This window comes from Ascaphus truei, unplaced genomic scaffold (genome assembly GCF_040206685.1).
Source record: "Ascaphus truei isolate aAscTru1 unplaced genomic scaffold, aAscTru1.hap1 HAP1_SCAFFOLD_315, whole genome shotgun sequence".
NCBI lineage: Eukaryota > Metazoa > Chordata > Amphibia > Anura > Ascaphidae > Ascaphus > Ascaphus truei.
In genome coordinates, this window is record NW_027456125.1 from 56,839 (window position 1) to 76,400 (window position 19,562).

Below are 19,562 nucleotides of genomic sequence, written 5' to 3' on the forward strand. Positions count from 1 at the left end.
TCGCATTTTTGGGCCAGAAGAATCGGTCCCTCACTAACCCAAAGGCCTTATCCACCCCCAGGTGTCCATGGTTGTCGTGCAGGGGTCGTAATACATGGTACTGCAGGATGTCTCCTGTCAGGGTGATTGTGATAGGGGATGATCTGGGAGGAGGCCATTGCTCTATTTGGAATTTGTCCCATTCCCTCATAATGACCGTGACGGTGTCGGTAAGGGCACGTTTCACCATGGAGAGATTATTCTGGTGGATGGCTTTGCATATGGCGTTGGCCACTGGATCACGCATCTGGGCCAGTACTAACGCCTTCCATTCTAGGATGGTGTCCTGTGTGATGGCCATGTCGTCGGGATGACAGTAGGCAGCGGGGAGCGCCTTTGGGCGACATCCCAGTGATTCGGCCACTCGGCTCAGAGAACGCAACTATGTCTCCCACTATTGCGGCAGTGGTGCGCATTGCCCGCATCCCGGGTCCCGGAATTTCTTCCCATGGGCCGTCGTCCTGCGTCGTACTCAGTCCAGGTTTCCTGGACAGAGCGTTGGCTCCGATATTTAGAGGCCGCGGTTTATATTTAGAGCTGGAGCATACACAGCGCTACACGACGTGCGCTCGCTTTCGTGTGTGCGCTTTCGTCACCGACCCCTGGCGGCCAATGATTGTGTTCATTGTTAAAATTACCATTGGCTGCGAAGCCCGGCGTCGTCGCTGCTGCTGTAGCGGGAGTCTTTCCAAACCGTGTTTCCAGGCTGCAGCAGCGCGACGTCAGTTTCAGCAGCCAATCAATGTGCAGACGTTTTCATTGATTGGCTGCTGAAATTGCTGGGGGACGTGCGACGAGGGGGGGGGGGGGTTATTATTTTATTTATTCTCAATTCTATTGACACAGGGGGGCATACCTTTTGTGTATTGTAATGTTTTAACAACATTAGTTATTTCAATAATGTGAGACATTTACAATCCATCCCCTTTTAAAAAGTAATATTGAGACCTTTATGTTTTTGAAAGTAAAGACAAGAGAAGCCGTCTGTTGAGCTCATACGTCAGCACACAAATATGGCTATGTATAGCCTGGAGTAAGGTATATATTTGCAGAGCATAAACGGAGTTGGGCCTAGATGGATGGGTGTGGGGGTGACGGAGTGCAGACCCGGGTCCAAATGTGAAGGTTTACGGCTGCAATTAAACACAGTGTCCCGATGCCGGTGGTGAGTGTATTGCTTACGCACGATTAGCACCGTCCCCCTTCTCTCCTGGCCTCGCGGTGCACCTGAATAGGTGATCAGCGTACCTCCATGGCGGGGTTTCCATCCAAGTGTCACAATAGAGAAAAAAGATCGATGCAGCAGCCACTCCTGGGGTACACTGAGACTCGCCAGCAAAAAGTAAAATAAAAACCTTTTATTGGAGCTACATAAAACAGATACTGTCACGAACAAAATAGGTATCTGCCTCCCACGCGTTTCGAGCAAGACTGCTCTTTCTCAAGGAGTATGATGTCAGCAGAGGGAGGGTACTAGTTAAACCCCCCCTTGAGCTAATTAATTGGTGTGTAACATGTAAAATAGTAATTACAATGGACCAAGGACTGTTACTTACTAATGAAAAGGTATATGCTCATTTATTGCCCCTGTATGTATGTATGTATGTATGCATGTATGTATGTATGTATGTATGTATGTATGTATGTATGTATGTATATCTATATGGCTAGACATACAGGGATAATAAATGATTGTTTTGTAAATGTTTCTTTAGGTTCTTTCAATGTTTTTAAAATGTATTTTGCAGCTTTCTTTGGAAATTGGTGTGTGTAATGTATTTTTTATTTAGTTACGTGTAATTTTTCATGGTCTTAGCAATAGTTTATTTCAGGGGCTTGCTTAGTGATATTGCCTTATTTTTGGTAGTTAGATTTTGTATGATGGTGGTTACTTTGCAGTTTAAATTTTTTCACAATGGTTTGGTTTTAGGAATTGAATAGTGAATTGTGTAATTGATTTGTATTTGATTGTAATTGATTTTTTATTTGATTAATTGATTGATGGTAAAAAAAATAATGTTTACTTGCTTAGTTTTTATTTGTTTGCATGGCATTGTATCTTGTTGGTAATTGTTTATTTTATTTTGAACATTGATTTGGCATAGTGTTACATGATGCACAGATTAATTGCATCATGTACACACTAAAATGCTATTGTTTGATTGCCATTGGCATATATTTATTTGTCTAGGTGCTGTTTTTTTGGGAGATGAGATATAATTTATTTTGCAATGTGCTGGTTACATTTTCAGATGCAATGAGCTGTTGAGATTGAGATTTCATGTTTTTATTTCTGCATGTTTGTGTAATTCCTAACCATTTATTTGTATATTGGTGTTATATATATATATATATATATATATATATATATATATATATATATATATATATATATATATATATATATATATATACACATGAAGGTCAGTCAGCACACTGTAGTAGAAAAGGTTGTAATAGCAGATGCTAGTCCCATAGAGAATAAGTATGATACGAACCAATCCAAAGACCAGTAAAGAGACAGCAGACCGCACGGGGTTAATCCAAAAATCTATATTCACAACATGAAATACACGTAAGCCAACGTTTCGGTCCCACAGAGAGACCTTCCTCAGGCACGGCCCTGAAGTACTGAAGAACTTATTTATTCTGCGCTATATATATATATATACTAGCTGAGAGACCCGGCGTTGCCCGGGATGTAATGTTCCCGTTCCTCTCTCTCCTCCCCCCTCTCTCTGTTTGTCCCCCATTCACATCAATCCAGTCCCCCCCCTCCCTCCCTCCTTTACAGCTTCATGTAGCGTGTGTGCGTCAGTCACTGTGTGTTTGCTCGCGCGTCAGTGAGTCTGAGGCAGAAACACAAACACACACAGACTGACTGACGCACACACAGTCAGTGTGTGCCTCAGTCAGTGTGTGCGTGCGTCAGTCAGGGTTTGTGTGCGCGTCAGTCAGTGTGTGCGTGCATGCGGCAGTCAGTCAGTGTGTGCGCGCGGGGCGTCAAAGGCAGGGGGGGCGTCAAAGGCAGGGGGGGGCGTCAAAGGGAGGGGGGGGCGTCAAAGGGAGGGGGGGGGCGTCAAAGGGAGGGGGGGGGCGTCAAAGGGAGGGGGGGGGGCGTCAAAGGGAGGGGGGGGCGTCAAAGGGAGGGGGGGGGGCGTCAAAGGGAGGGGGGGGCATCAAAGGGAGGGGGGGGGCGTCAAAGGGAGGGGGGGGGGCGTCAAAGGGAGGGGGGGGCGCCTCAAAGGCATGGATTCCTCCCCCTGCATTTCCTGCAGTGGACAGGAGGGGGGGGGCAGTGGACAGGAGGGGGGGGGGGCAGTGGACAGGAGGGGGGGGGGCAGTGGACAGGAGGGGGGGGGGCTGTGGACAGGAGGGGGGGGGGCAGTGGACAGGAGGGGGGGGGGCAGTGGACAGGAGGGGGGGGCAGTGGACAGGAGGGGGGGGGCAGTGGACAGGAGGGGGGGCAGTGGACAGGAGGGGGGGGCAGTGGACAGGAGGGGGGGGCAGTGGACAGGAGGGGGGGGCAGTGGACAGGAGGGGGCAGTGGACAGGAGGGGGGGGGCAGTGGACAGGAGGGAGGGGGCAGTGGACAGGAGGGGGGGGGGCAGTGGACAGGAGGGGGGGGCAGTGGACAGGAGGGGGGGGGCAGTGGACAGGAGGGGGGGGACGCAGTGGACAGGAGGGGGGACGCAGTGGACAGGAGGGGGGACGCAGTGGACAGGAGGGGGGACGCAGTGGACAGGAGGGGGGACGCAGTGGACAGGAGGGGGGGGCAGTGGACAGGAGGGGGGGCAGTGGACAGGAGGGGGGGGCAGTGGACAGGAGGGGGGGGCAGTGGACAGGAGGGGGGGGCAGTGGACAGGAGGGGGGGGCAGTGGACAGGAGGGGGGGGCAGTGGACAGTGACACACACACACACACACACACACACACACACACACACACACACACCTCAGTTGATGCGCCCTTTCTCAGTTCCGTTTGGCGCCGGAGGTGGGGAGCGACACCTACCTGTACTTCCGGGCGCCGCCACCGTCTGACTCGGCGCCGCGAGGGAGGAAGGGGGTCCGCCATCTTACGCGCCGCGTGGCAGCTGCGGGAAGCGAGGTGATTTGGAGCGGGGAGAGGTGATTTGGAGCGGGGAGAGGTGATTTGGAGCGGGGAGAGGTGATTTGGAGCGGTGAGGGGGGAGAGGTGATGCCGCTGGGGAGGGGGAAAGGTGATTTGGAGCGGGGAGGGGGAAGAGGTGATGCCGCTGGGGAGGGGGAAGAGGTGATGCCGCTGGGGAGGGGGAAGAGGTGATGCCGCTGGGGAGGGGGAAGAGGTGATTTGGAGCGGGGAGAGGTGATTTGGAGCGGGGAGAGGTGATTTGGAGCGGGGAGAGGTGATTTGGAGCGGGGAGAGAGGTGATGCCGCTGGGGAGGGGAGAGAGGTGATTTGGAGCGGGGAGAGAGGTGATTTGGAGCGGGTAGAGAGGTGATTTGGAGCGGGGAGAGAGGTGATTTGGAGCGGGGAGAGAGGTGATTTGGAGCGGGGAGAGAGGTGTGTGTGTGTGTGTGTGTGTGTGTGTGTGTGTGTTTTATTTATTTTTTTGGACCTTTGGCCCGTCACTCCGCCTCAGGCCAATGAGAGGTGTGGGGGGCGGGCCAAGGGGGTGGTGTGAGTGTGTGAGGCCAATGAGAGGTGTGCGGGGGCGGGCGGGCCAAGGGACCAATGAGATTGCCGCTAGGGACACCGGACATCCAGCAGGCAGGCATGCATGCAGGCAGGCAGGCAGGCAGGCAAACATACAGTGCTTTCACTAATATAGTATAAGATTACCCACTGTACAAATGAATGGGTGAAGGTTTGGTATCGGAGCAGGGTGGGTTAACCACTTAATTACTTTCACAGTTATTAACCGCTAAGGTGATTAAGGGGTTAACTGGCATTTGAAAGTATTTTGTATTTATGTATTTTTTTGCCAACGGAGGCCGTTTGATGACCGGACACCCATCACGTTGCCAGGGGGTAAGTAGAACTCTATTTATTTACTTTATTGATGCTGTTTTATGTGTTTAATAATGGGCAAATAATCTATTATCCATATCTGGATAATAGTTATTTTGCACATTACTGTACTGTATGTGCAGGGGGGGGGGGGTTATTTATTTAAATGTATATGACAGGTTTATTTTTTTTACATACAGGGTTGGTTCCTTAGGTCTGCGGGGACCTCTGGAGACCACCTGAGGACCCCCCGGAAGCCCACGGTACAAGGCTGCGGATGCATGGGGGACACCTGCGGGGAAGAACCGGGGGCCCCACAGGTGTGGTGGCCCTGCGGACCTGTAGGGACCACCCGAGGGCCCCACACCCCCGTGGGAACCACCCGAGGACCTTCAGACACCTGTGGGGCTGACCCGGGGACCCCTAGACACCCGCAGGCCCACCCGTGGAGACCCCATTTGGGGCCCACGGTGACCCCCGGGGACAACCTGGAGGACCACGGCGTAGGCCTCCAGACCCTGGAGTACTGGTACATTGTGGGGCCTGCGGACACCCGCCAGGACCACCGGGGACTCCCGTTTGGCTTGGGTATTAACCCTGTATGTAAAATAATAAATCATGTATTTATGGGAGGGCACAGCGGATGGAGTGGGTTATGTATTGTTTATTAAATATAGTGATGTTTATTGTGGGTAGCGGGGGTCGGGGAAGGGGGTATTGTCCCCAAGCCAGGGTGGGTAGGCCTCCCGAGTGGGTAGTGGGTGAGGGTGGTTAGGCCTCACGGGTGGGTAGTGGGGGAGGGTGTTTAGGCCTCCCGGTGAGGGTGGGTTAACCCCTTAATTACTATAGCGGTTAATAACCGCTAAGGTGATTAAGGGGTTAGGGGACATTACATTGGCTCTTTTTATTCTTGTGTATGTTTTGCAGCATCGGAGGGGGACATGGACGGTGATGAAGATGAGGATGGCCTTCATCGTGGCAGCTGGGCAAGGTCGAGTGCAATATGTATTTATTTTATTTATTGTGATGAATGTATTTTAAATGGGCAAATACACTTATCCATTTGTGGATAATAGTAATTTTGCCCATTTCTGTACTGTACTGTATGTGTTAGGGGGCGGGGTGGAACGGTTTTTATTAGGCATATTCATTTATACATACATTGGGTTACGTTACATTTCTGGCCTAATACAAATAGATTTTCCTTGTTCGGTTAGGGGGGGGGGGAGAAAGCACACTCAGGGCCACTTTATGGTCCATGAGGTGTGGAGAAAGAGAGAAAAAGTATGGTGAGAGAGAGAAGGGATGGGGAGGGGAGGGGAGGGGGTGGGGGGGGGAGAGAGTGGTCATCCCTCCCCTCGTCCGGCCGCTCCGTTTCTAATCTCCAACCCTTTACTGTTTCCGTTATGGTGCAAGGGATTCTATTCTGAGTCTTTCTAGTGAATTATCCAGGGTTCCCAGATTTTATAAAACCCTTTGGTAGATCGTTTTAGAAAAGCCGTAAGTTTCTCCATCCTCATTACCTCATTGAGTCTATTTTTCACCTGGTGCTTTGTGGGGGGCGCTGTCTTCTTCCAGGAGTATGCTACCGAGCATCTCGCTGCTGTCAGAATAAAGGAGATTAATTTCCATACTGGGCGATCGATCTCCTCTATCGGTCTGCCCAGAATGAAGGTCAGTGGATCCATAGGGATTGTGAGACCTGTGATCTCTTTTATTAAATCTTGTATTATAAGCCAGTATTTTTGAATCTCTGGACATAGCCACCAGATATGGGCCATGTCCCCTCTATGTCCACAGCCTCTCCAGCATAGGTCCGATGCCAGAGGGTAGATTAGCTGTAGTCTCACTGGGGTAAGATACCAGTGATACATTATTTTGTGAACATTCTCCTTCACTGTGGTACATATGGATGTTCCTGAGGCCGCGTCCCATATTTCTTCCCAGTCCTCCCGGTCTATAACTATGTTCAATTCCGCTGCCCACTTGAGCATATAGTCGTGTGCGGTTGGATTTGCCGGATTCTCCATGCTGGCATATATTTGCGTTATCAGACCTTTTTGATGTGCTCCGTCCTGGCACAGTTTCTCGAATTTTGTGGGAGGGGGAAATTTCAACGTTGGGGACATTTTTTGTAGGAAGTGTCCAATTTGGAGAAATTTGAATGTATCTAGGTGAGGTACCTTCAATTTGGTGCGTAATTCTTGGAGACTCAGGAACTGTCCGTCGCTCAGCAGATCCGCGATCACCCTGACCCCCAATGATTTGAATATGTCGAATTGTTTAGTCTCGCATCCTGGAGGGAATTTTGGATTGTTGAATAGTGGGGTTGGCTGTGAACTGAGGGAGGAGAGCTGGTATTCAATTTTTGTTTTTGTCCATATATCCCAAGTGTGTCTCATCGCTCCCAGTTCGAATGTAGGCGCCATATCAGTGCCCCTGTCACCGCACCAAAGATAAGCTGGCAGAGAAGGCGTTCTGGAGTATTGAAATTCAATTGCTAGCCAACAGAGCTGGTCTGGGTCCGAGTTCCACATGACCGCCTGTCTTAATTGGGCTGCCTGATAATATTTAGCTATGTCTGGGACCCCCAATCCTCCTTTTGCCCTGGGCACCATAAGAACCGACCTAGATACCCTGGGTCTCTTCCCTTGCCAGATAAATTGAAACATTTTGTTCTGGATAGTTTTTAGTTCAGAGCCAGGAATATGCATCGGGAGTGTCTGGAAGAAGTATAGTAATCTAGGGAGTATATTCATTTTTACTGAGATCATCCTCCCGATCCATGAGATCTGGTAGTTTTCCCAATTATCCAGGTCTTTTTTAATTTTCTTAAAGAGGTTTGGGTAGTTATTTTGGTATAGAGAGCCGTAGTTCTTTGATACATGTACTCCCAGGTATTTGATGTATGAAGGGCTCCACTTATAATTAAAGTCTTGTTTCAATGTCTGCATCTCTGGCTCTGATAAATTTAGGTTGAGGGATTCTGATTTGTCACTATTGATTTTATAACCTGATATTTTACCAAATTCTCTTAATTCCTTGTGGAGATTGGGGAGAGGGATCTGGGGTTGTGTTAACGTTAGGATAACATCATCTGCGAATAACGAGACTTTATAGTTTTTTCCGCCAATCTGTACCCCCTGTATGTTTATGTTGTCTCGTATTCTAGACACCAAAGGTTCAATTGTTAAGGCGAACAGAAGGGGAGATAGGGGGCAACCCTGTCTTGTTCCATTTGTTATACTGAATTTCTTAGCGGATCCGCCCGGGAGTTTCACCACCGCAGTTGGGCTGCGGTATAGCGCTCGGACCCCCTTTAGGTATTCCTCTTTGAAGCCGAATTTCTGCATTGTTTTGTCAAGAAATAGCCAATCGATTCTGTCGAACGCCTTCTCTGCATCTAAGCTTAACAAAACCGCTTTGGTAGCTGTGAGGTGGGCATGATCAACGATATTGATAGTCTTGCGGGTGTTATCTGAGGCTTGTCTGCCTGAGACAAACCCCACCTGGTCGTTGTTTATTAATCTCGGTAATATCGGTTTCAGTCTATTTGCCAGAATTTTGCTGTAAAGCTTAAGATCGTTGTTTAGTAGAGAGATTGGTCGGTAACTCCCACAGAGCAATGGGTCCCTACCCTCTTTGTGGATTATGGCTAGGTTGGCCTGCGTCATTGATGTTTGGATTGGGTTACCCCCCATGAATGAGTTAAATAAGCAAAGCAGGTGCTTAGACAGAATCGGGGAGAACCTTTTATAATAGACATTGGAGAAGCCATCAGGGCCAAGGGCTTTTGAGATTTTTAATGTTTTTATTGCGGCCGCCAACTCTTCTTGGGTGATCTTTGCATTGAGGATCAGATTTTCCTCCTCTGTCAATGTGGGCAGGAGGCAATCCAATAGGTAATTACTAATGGGCTCAGAGGTGGGTATCCCATCCTTCCCTCCCTCAGCCCTAAGGTTATATAATTTGGTATAGAATGCGGTAAATTCTTCCGCTATTTTCTGCTCATTATAGATTATTTCCCCCGATGCACTCTTTATCGCAGTGATCTGGGAACGCTTCTGTATACCTCTAAGTTTGCTAGCTAAAAGTCTGTCGGCCTTGTTGCCCTTGTCATAATATTTCTGGTTTGTCCATGTGAGGGCTTTTTCCACATCTTCCATTTGGGACTGTTTTAACTCATTTCTGGCTGGGGTCAAGGTTTTGTAGACTTTTTTTGAGGGGTTGGCTTTATGCTGCTGTTCCAGCTTTGTAATTTTATTTGTCAGATCCGTTATTGGTTTTACCTTGACCTTCTTTCTGTGGGATGCAATTGATATAAAAGTTCCCCTGATTGCTGCCTTATGGGCTTCCCACAGAACCGCCGGTGAGTCGACTGTGCCTGCATTGAGAGCGAAGTACTCCCTAAGAGCTGCTTTAATTTCTTTTTCTACTGCCGGGTGGTTCAGTAGGGAGTCGTTCAGCTTCCAAGTGTAGGAGGTCAATTTTTTAAGTGGAGTTGACAGAGTGATTGTGATAGGGGCATGATCTGACCACGTAATCGGGCCTACTTCCGAATTGGTGGAGGCTTCGAGAACATTTTTAGTAGCAAAAAAATAGTCTATACGAGCGTATGATTGGTGTGGCGCCGAGTAAAATGTGTAGTCTCTTTGGCCCTGGTGTCGGATTCTCCAAATGTCCATTAAGGAGTACTCCCTAGTAGATGCTTTAAATTGTCTCTCCATTTTCTGGGAGGATGTGCTTTGTGAGCGATTCAGAGTTGAGACTCTGTCCTCAGTGGAGTTTATCACCATATTAAAGTCCCCACCTATAATCAAAGAGGATAGGTAGTTAGGATCAATCTTCTCTAGCACTGTTTTTAGGAATTCTGTTTGATTTTCATTTGGCGCATAGATGTTGACCAGAGCGATCGCCGTACCCGCGAGCGAGCCATATACCATTAGAAATCTACCCTCTGGATCTGAAGTCGTTTTGGTAATATTGCATTGGGTTGCTTGTCTGAGCAGAATAGCTACTCCGCGCTTTTTACTGTTAAATGATGAGAAGAAGCCCATCGGGAATACATTGCTAATTAATTTGGGCAGCTCTTGAGATGCAAAGTGCGTCTCCTGGAGGAAGATGATATCTCCCTTAGACCTTTTCAGCTCCTGGAGCGCTAGTCTTCTTTTTCTGTTATTGTTCAAACCTTTCACATTCAGTGAAACCAGTTTGATTGCTGACTGACTAGCCATTTGGTTGCTGGAGTGTTGTCACTATTGGGATCGCGCCCTTCCCACCGGGTGGATCCTTATATCGTAAATCACAGATCGTTTTTATCCCCTCTGGGGGTCGTTTTCTGTATGTGCGGTTCAGGTTGGCCCGATGGGGTGGTGGGAGTGGGAAGGGGTGAGGGGAGGGTAGTGGAGAGGGGGGAAAGAGTCTGCTGGGACAGAATCAGCAGCAAGAGGTAAAGTAGGATGAGGTCCACTATGGACCTCCAGTGGATACCGCCGGGGTTAGGTACCGGCATTTGGGCGTATGGCCCAATGAGGGGGGGGATCCAGTGGTACGGCTGAGCAAGAAAAGCTCGGACCCATGTAGTAGCTTGAGGGAGATCTTCCTGGGCGAGGGATGGGAGGGGTGTGTAGGGGGGTGGGGGGTGGAAAAAGGGGAGGGTGGGGGGGGTTGTGGGGGGGTGGGAGGGGTGGAGGGGGGTGTGTGTGGAGGGGGGAGGGTGGGGGGCGTGTGTAGGGGGGGTGGAAAAAGGGGAGGGTAGGGGGGGTGAGGGCGGTGGGAGGAGGGATAGAGGGGGAGGGAGGGGGGGTGGAGGGACGGGGAGTGTGGGGGGAGGGGGTGGGGATGGAGGGGCGAGGAGGGGGGGAGGAGGTGGAGGTGGGGGAGGAGATGGAGAGGATAGTATAGGAGGGGATGGGGAGCTAGGATAGTAGTAAGCTCAGAGTAACATAGTGAGAATATTGACAGGAACTCTATTGGGCTGATAAGCCGTTCTGTGTCTATTGATCCGTCTCGCAACCCTGGAGCTTAAGGAGTGGAGGGGGATTCATATTGGTAGACAGAAAACCACAAAGTAACATTTGGCAATGTTATTATCAGAATCATTGGCGAGTATTGATGCCATCTTTTGTCGTTTGGTCTCCTTCGTAGACCTTGAATCAGGTGGGGTGAGGAAGGGGGTGGGGAGCAGGAGGTGGGGGATCAGGTGGGGTGAGGAAGGGGGTGGGGAGCAGGAGGGGGGGATCAGGTGGGGTGAGGAAGGGGGTGGGAGGGTGGGGGGGGGGAGGGGGGAGCAGGAAAGAGAGCATACATAGTTACTCTAGTCATGTTTCACCCTAAGCAGTACATCTCCTGACATGTATCATCATTTTAACAATCATCAATCACTGTAGATTATACCTTTATTCGCTTACAGTACACACGTTTTAGGCCTGCGCCCCAGTCTCATGCGGGCCCTGGCCCTTTCAGTGAATAACCTTGAGGTCAACCTTATAGGGTATTTGTGACACATAGAGAGGTGTATCACCAGTTTCTAAGCCCCTTCAGTGTTGGCGTGGGGGAGGAGGAGGGAGGGGGGAAGGGGGGGTGGGGAGAGGGGAGAGGGATGTGGGGGAAGGGGAGGAGGAGAGGGTAGGGGGAGGGGGGTAGGGAAGGGGGAATGGGAAGAGGGGGGGGGGAATGGGAAGAGGGGGGGGGGAATGGGAAGAGGGGGGAGGGAATGGGAGAGGGGCGGAGGGGGGGTAGGAAAGGGGGGGGGGAATGGGAAGGGGGGGAGCGGGACGGGGTGCATATATGTTTACTCTAGTCACTGGTACCTTAAGACATGGTGAGCATATGTTACACTATAAGCAGTGCATCTTTTTACATATATAGGCATTTTAACAGTCATCAACCATTGTTATTTGTACCTCTACTACACGTTTACTCTTGATTTAGACCTGCCCTCCAGTTTCGTGTGGGCCCTCGTCCTCTCAGTTAGCCCTTATGTAGTGTTTGTGATGCTTAGAGAGGTGTAGCAGCAGTCTCCTGGTCCTTTCAGGGATGATGTGGGGGGGGGGGGAGGAGGAAGGGGAGTGTGGGCCGGGGGGGGGGAGGGGGAAGGAGGGGTGAGGGAGGGGGAAGGAGGGGTGGGGGAGGAGGGGTGGGGGGGGAGGGGTGGGGGTGGAGGAGGGGTGGGGGAGGGGGAAGGAGGGGTGGGGGAGGGGGAAGGAGGGGAGGGGGAAGGAGGGGAGGGGGAAGGAGGGGTGGGGGGGAGGAGGGGTGGGGGAGGGGGAAGGAGGGGTGGTGGGGGAGGGGGAAGGAGGGGTGGGGGAGGGGGAAGGATGGGGGGTTGATAGGGGGAGGGAGAACAGGGGGGAGATGCAGTTGTTTGCTACATGTGGTGTTATTTGGTAGCATGGTGTAAGCTTCTCTCAGTTTAAGTAATCCATCGGGGAGGGGGGCGGGTAAATGGGGGAAGTAATGACTGGGGGAAAGGGGGAAAGGGAGGGTGGTGAAGGGGGGGTGAGGAGGGGGGAAACCAGGGGGGGGAGGGATACGTATCATCTGTTATGGGATCTATGTCCCTTATGTATCTAGCTTAGATATCGGCTCTTCTAAGCGTTTCCCTGCGGATTGGATCTTGGCACTTATCCTCACTGGTAGAACGTATTTATGTGTTTTAATTATTTTTGGGGGGCACAGGATTGGTACTGCAGGCATGTGGCGACCCCCGGGCACCTGCGGTGAACACCCGCGTGCCCCCGCCGGCCTCTAGTATCATTGCTGTGCATCCCCAAAATTACATATATTTACTGTATGTTAGGGGGTATAGGGGTTGTTGGTGGCACAGGGGATGTGTGTTGTATATTGCAATGTTTATTGGGGGCAATTGTCCCCAATAAACATGCTATTATGCCTTAACCCCTTCATTGCCTTAGTGGCTATCCGCTATAGTAATGAAGCAGCATTAATGTATTTTTAATAACATTGTGAAGTAACCAGGGGTCCCCTGAGCTGAACCGCATTGATTTCTGGCTGAGGGACCTCCTGCTTCCCCAGTTACAGGCCCCGGTATGGGGCATCGGGTGCCAGTGTCGCCGCCATCTTTATAGCGGCCATGTCGCGTCTTGGACATGGCGAGTTCAAACCCCTGCCGAGAGTGCTTTTTCGGCGCTTACTGCATGGAGCCCTTAGATTGCAGTAAGTCGGGTCCACATTGGCTGCTTAGTTTGAGTTTGAGGAGCACTTGTGTAATCTCCTCTTCAGATACTGGGACAAATTGAAAACTGTGGGCAGTGTGGGGAGATGGTGGGGATATACGGGTACTCCCAGAATGAGGTTCATGTTTGGGGTTTGGGTTGCGTTTTGCTAATAAGTTAGTGGCGCACCCCACAAAGTAATCATTGAATGCATTTGCAATGTCAGTGGGGTTTGTCAGAGTATTATCCCCCTTAGTGATATTACTTGGTTGTTGATGGTTAGGTGCTTGGAATATATTGTTGACAACCTTCCAGAAGTTAGCTGGGTTTGATGTATTCTGGAGGAGATTGTCAGCGTAATATTGTGCTTTTGCGTGCCTTGTTTGCCTTGTGCACATGTTCCGCAGGCATCTGTAGTGATTGAGATCCTTGGTAGTGCCAGTTACTTTGTAGCTTTTCCACAAGGCATCCCTGAGCTGGTAGAGTGCTATAAGGTCAGGTGTAACCCATGGAAGATGGGCCCTGTCACGATGGGCACAACTATTAACACATTTATATTTTGTGGATCCCAATTGAGCATACAAGTTGAGCAAAATAAATTGTCATTTATTTCCTTGATAGACAGACACACGACAACCTTAGAATACACTTAATAAAAACACTTACTGAATAGAGAAATGGGATAGAACGTCCAGAAAGGGGCAAAGCACCAGAAGATTGTCTTTTAAAATGCAGTCCTTTTGCAAGGGGCGCAAATTGCCAGCCCAATCCTTCTGTGAAAGTGCAAAGTCTTTTCTGATTCTTTGTGGTTCGTTCTGGAATCCCCAGGGCTAACGAAATCCTGAAGCAGGGCTAGTTTCCTTGTTGCGATGTTTTTAACCCCTTGCGTTCTGGAATCGCAGCCTCTGTACTTAGATCTTATCAGCTTGGAGAAATCAGGTAAAAAAACACAGGAATGAGGGTTATAGGTGTAGCCATGCTGTAAAATGGCATACAGTTTTCTCTCATGCTGGCAGTAAGCCTGGTAAGTTACAGGGTTGCCAGCATCAATCGTGGAGGTTTGCCCTCACACACTGGTTGAGGTGTCATATGTACCCAAGGGGAGTGGTAACATGCTCTGAGTCCACCGTTAGTGACATCAGAGATGTGTCTGTTCCTGAGGTATATAAGGCACAGAATTGCCCAAAGTTAGGGTGTCAAGTGTGTTTTACAAGGCTGAGCAGAGCAGAAGGCCAGAGTGTCCACTAGTGAAGTAACTAGTGACACAGCTCTAACTCAAGGGCCGGCAGCAAGGCTGGCCGGGCCTACACTGTGTCCAGGGACCTGGCACAGGAGGTGATCTCCCTGAGGGGAGAGGTGATCCCACTTCATTAGGAGAGCAGACCTTTCAAAAGGGAAGCACAAGCCAAGATGAGCGGCTGAGTTGCTGGCTGTGAAGGGCAGCTTGCCCATACCAACTATAATAAAGATGTCCCTGATCAAAGACACTCCACTGTGTGAGACTGAAGTTACTCTCCAGCGGAAGGCACCATCAAGAAGGAGTTCCTCATCAGAACCATCTCCTTGCGGACACAGAGATCCTGATGAGGTGGAGGCACTGCACTGTATGTAGGTAGGACTCTAACACACTACCTCAGCTGCCTGTCTGGGTTGACATCCCCACACAACATCATGCGGGAGACTCAGGAGCTCTGTTGCCAACAGGTGCACCACCAGACACTACCATGTAATGGGGACTGGTTAGACCACAGGGGCCAATGTGAGATTGAGTGGGTCAGCCAGGTGAGAATATCCATTACATTTGGAGGCACTACTGAGATACCTGTCAACAGGACAGGCTTTTGCTAGGCACACTGGGAAACAGGAGAGTGTATGCTGCCAGTCAGTGCTGTGTTGGGATGGAAACCAGGGGTAGTCAGGGGAGCTGATGGAGTTGTCAGACCGCAGGGATGACCTGGGGACCTGAGAGGAGTGGGGGTCTGGAGCAGGGCTATAGCTGTCCTAGTCACCTTGAGGTAGTGCTAGTTGGTAGGATGCCTAAAGGGATAGCCTGTTAACGTGGCCAGGAATCCTGGAGAGGGTCGGCGCTAGACTGACCAACAGTAGGTAGACGCCCCAGTACTGCATGGAGAAGCCAGAGTACTCTAGCCCGTTCCAGACCACTTACCGCTGAGAGCACAGACTGGAGGAAGGAGGGACACAGCATACACCGAGAGAGTGAGCCTAGCCTGAGGTAGTGCAACACGAGTCAGACCTACATTAGGTACAAAAGGTGGTGCATCGGGCAATCTTTATTGTATCGGTATGGCAGCTGCCTCGCAGAGAGGAGCTCCATGTACAATAACAGTAAAAACAAGATGAACATGGCGACCGCAAGAATGGAGGATCCGTGCGGCGCGGAAGGTCCAAAATGGCAGACGGAGGCAGATGGAGAGAGCGCACGTGGTGTGCGTGCTAATGAAGAGCAACCTGCAGAGATGACTTTTGCGAGCCTGCTGTGGAGTGGCGCCAAGGCTGTGGCCGCGCCGTTTTGGTCCTGCCTAGGACCGTGGGGTACTACCCCTGAGGACAATATGGATGACATTGTGATGTGTGGGAGTGAAGGGACTGTTTGCCAGCAGGCACACGCTGTACAACAATATACCTCAATTGCGATTGTGAACGGCCGGATCAACCAAGATGGCGGCTCCCGCTTCCCTGGAAGACCGCGTGGGCCGATTGCAGAAAATGCTGCAAATGCAAAGCTTGCAGAGAGTTGGCCGGGAGTGGCGCCTAAAGGAAAACCCCACCCTGATGGGAGGTATGGCGCGAAAGCTGCGGCCGCGCCCTCATGGACAGTGACGTGCTCAGCCCCAGTGCTGGGTTATCCTATCAACTTGTGGGACCCTCCCCTAATTTCAACCAGGGGGAGTGGTTTCCAGCTGTGTCAGATGAGGGTGGAGCTGGAAGAAGGAGGGGTTCATAAACCAGCCCCTGCCTTTCAGTTGCGAGGAGCTGAGCTACTAGAAAGACCAATGCAAAGAGTATCTCCGGTGGTTGATATGGCCAGTAAGATCGAGGACGATTCGGATATCTCGGCCCAACCCTATTCGGCCCGATGAGGCTTCCTGGTGCTCAGGGCGGCCGGCAAAGAGACTGTGGCGTGCCTATGCATGCAGTGTCGACTGCCTGGTGGTACAGTCAGTACCGCGTCTAGATGTCCTCAATGCGGCATCAATTATCTGTGGCCGGTGCAACCCTTCGTACCTGGCTAGACCGTGGAGGCGGGGGCGGACACAGCCATGCCAACGGCTGAAGTCCCGGGCACGCTCTGGAGGGAGCCCGCAGATCCCGGAGCATAGGGATCGCTCCTTACTATCAAAACAGAGCCAGAAGAGAAAGACACTGGTAGACGTGGTGACGGGCAAAGTTGTCAGAGAAGGAGCCATTTCCGCGCCGACAGAGAGGTAAGAGACGTCCTTGGCCCCTTCAGGCGGTGGCAGCGGCGGAGAAAGGCCTAGGCCAGGCCCGAGCGGAGCAACGAGAGGAAACATCACTTCCGGATGTCGTTGTGGAGGAAGAGGTCCCGATTGGGGACCCAACCCAAGATGGTGGCGAGTCCCGCGAGATAGATGATCTCACTTCCGGTGGGCATAGCAAAGCCGGATGGAAGATGGCGGCGTCCTCGCGCCTAAGCAGCAGTACCCGGTCGCCTAGATCCGGGAAGAGCTGGCAGGCGCAGCGGCGGCCTGGGAACAGTGACCCGGGAGAACCGGAGGGCCAGTCCGATGGCACCGGACCAGGTAGCGGCGAAGTGCGGGTCGTAGAACTGCGGAAGCCAATAGCCCTTCCCATCCCCAACCCCCGGCCATAGCTAAAGCCCCGACCCCCATCACCTTTTCCTATGTGTCACCCTCGAGCCAAGGGTTGTCTGGGGAATCCCGAGTCACCTCCGATGAAAGGACTGGGGAGAGCTTGGACTTTGCTGACTGTTTTATGTCGGATGACGGGTCGGGAGGGGGAAGGTACACTAGGGAAGTGTCCGTATCAAGTGATTGCCCTAGCTCCATACGGGTTAGTGTTACCAGTAGGCCCAAGAGATTAGGATCCAATTCCCGGTCAAACGGTACCTCCGGGATATCCTCAGGGGGAGAAGTAGAGGAGAATAAGGGTTCCGTGGTGGCTCCAGCAGAGGTTAGGGAAACCAGATGGTGGGCGCCCGGTTTCGAGGGGTATATGGCCTGGCTCTACCGTACCAGGTTTATCCTCCGACAAGAAGGGGTGGTGGATTACTGGTGGGCCCCAGGGGAGTTTACGGAGGAAGGTCGTCTGGAGGAGACGAGACTGCGATGGTATGACATCGGGTCAGGGGCAGTGGATCCGAAGGGATCAAGTAGGTTGAGGGATCCTGTAGATCTGCTTGAACCCTTGTCATGGGTGCTGCCTGGAAAGGCAGGCGGCGCTAGGCTCATTTGAACAAGTCGGGCCGAAAGGGCCATAGTGACCCGTTATAAAAACTCCCACGGGTTGGTGTATCCCTATGTCCCTGAACCTCTCATGCAGGAAATAGAGGATCAGAGGGTGGGTGGTTAAGAGAGACCATAGAGATGTATATTGTTAACAGAGGTGGCGGATGCACTGGGCGCCGGGCAGAAGAGAGGATTTCTCAACTCATGAGAGTGTGGAGTATAGGGCGCATTATATACATGCATAAAGTAGTGTATAGACCAGAGAATGGGTTACCCCGGGAGTACAATGTGACTGTAACAGACATGGCTGTCCGGGAGGTAAAGAAGCCAGATCCCAGACACTATTATTAGGTACAGAGATAGTGGGGTCTGCTTTGGGTACAGTGCCATCTGCTGGTCAGTGAGCATCATAGATAATATATCATGAAAACTGTATGATATAAATTTGTTGTTCATAATTATGTGTTATGTTTTGCAGTGCTTCCTGGACGAAGGTACACCAAATTTAGGTCCCAGACGGGTCATTGGGATTCACCAGGGGGAGAATGTAGCCATGCTGTAAAATGGCATACAGTTTTTTCTCATGCTGGCAGTAAGCCTGGTAAGTTACAGGGTTGCCAGCATCAATCATGGAGGTTTGCCCTCACACCCTGGTGAGGTGTCATATGTACTCAAGGGGAGTGGTAACATGCTCTGAGTCCACCGTTAGTGACATCAGAGATGTGCCTGTTCCTGAGGTATATAAGGCACAGAACTGCCCAAAGTTAGGATGTCAAGTGTGTTTTACAAGGCTGAGCAGAGCAGAAGGCCAGAGTGTCCACTAGTGAAGTAACTAGTGACACAGCTCTAACTCAAGGGCCAGCAGCAAAGCTGGCCAGGCCTACACTATGTCCAGGGACCTGGCACAGGAGGTGATCTCCCTGAGGGGAGAGGTGATCCCACTTCATTAGGCGAGCAGACCTTTCAAAAGGGAAGCACAAGCCAAGATGAGCGGCTGAGTTGCTGGCTGTGAAGGGCAGCTTGCCCATACCAACTATAATAAAGATGCCCCTGATCAAAGACACTCCACTGTGTGAGACTGAAGTTACTCTCCAGCGGAAAGCACCACCAAGACGGAGTTCCTCATCAGAACCATCTCCTTGCGGACATAGAGATCCTGATGAGGTGGAGGCGCTGCACTGTATGTAGGTAGGACTCTAACACACTACCTCAGCTGCCTGTCTGAGTTGACATCCCCACACAACATCATGTGGGAGACTCAGGAGCTCTGTTGCCAACAGGTGTACCACCAGACACTACCATGTAATGGGTACTGGTTAGACCACAGGGGCCAATGTGAGATTAAGTGGGTCAGCCAGGTGAGAATATCAATTACATAGGCCTTTTTAAGGACAGGGGCCCTTGGAGTTTTTCATCAGCCTCATCCCATTGGCAAGGAATTATCTTCCTCCTATCAGAGCCTGCCATGTCACGTGGGAAAATCCTACAGCCAGCCCAGGTAACTCTGAGCATGCTCAGTAAGCAGCTTGGTAGCACTGCTGAGTAAAAAGGGGCCTCTCGTTTCTGGGGACGCAACGTCTGGAGTTTAGTCCCAAGGTGTGAAATATCCAGGATGAGTAACAGGATCTGCTACTCAGAAACATCCCGGTTAAGTCACACTTTTAAGACTCTGGGGTCTTTCATCCCCCCGACCCATAGGCATCGCCTCAACAGGGGGCTCATGTATGCATAACATTTGTTCCTGAATGCATTACAAAGGCAGGCAGAAAAAATATAAGGAATAAATGCTGATCCAAAAAATGATCTAATAATAATAAATATGAATTAATATATATAAAAAGAACAAGCCTCAGCTAGGGGGCGCTCAAACCAATAACATAAGGACAATATATAATGTACAAAAATAC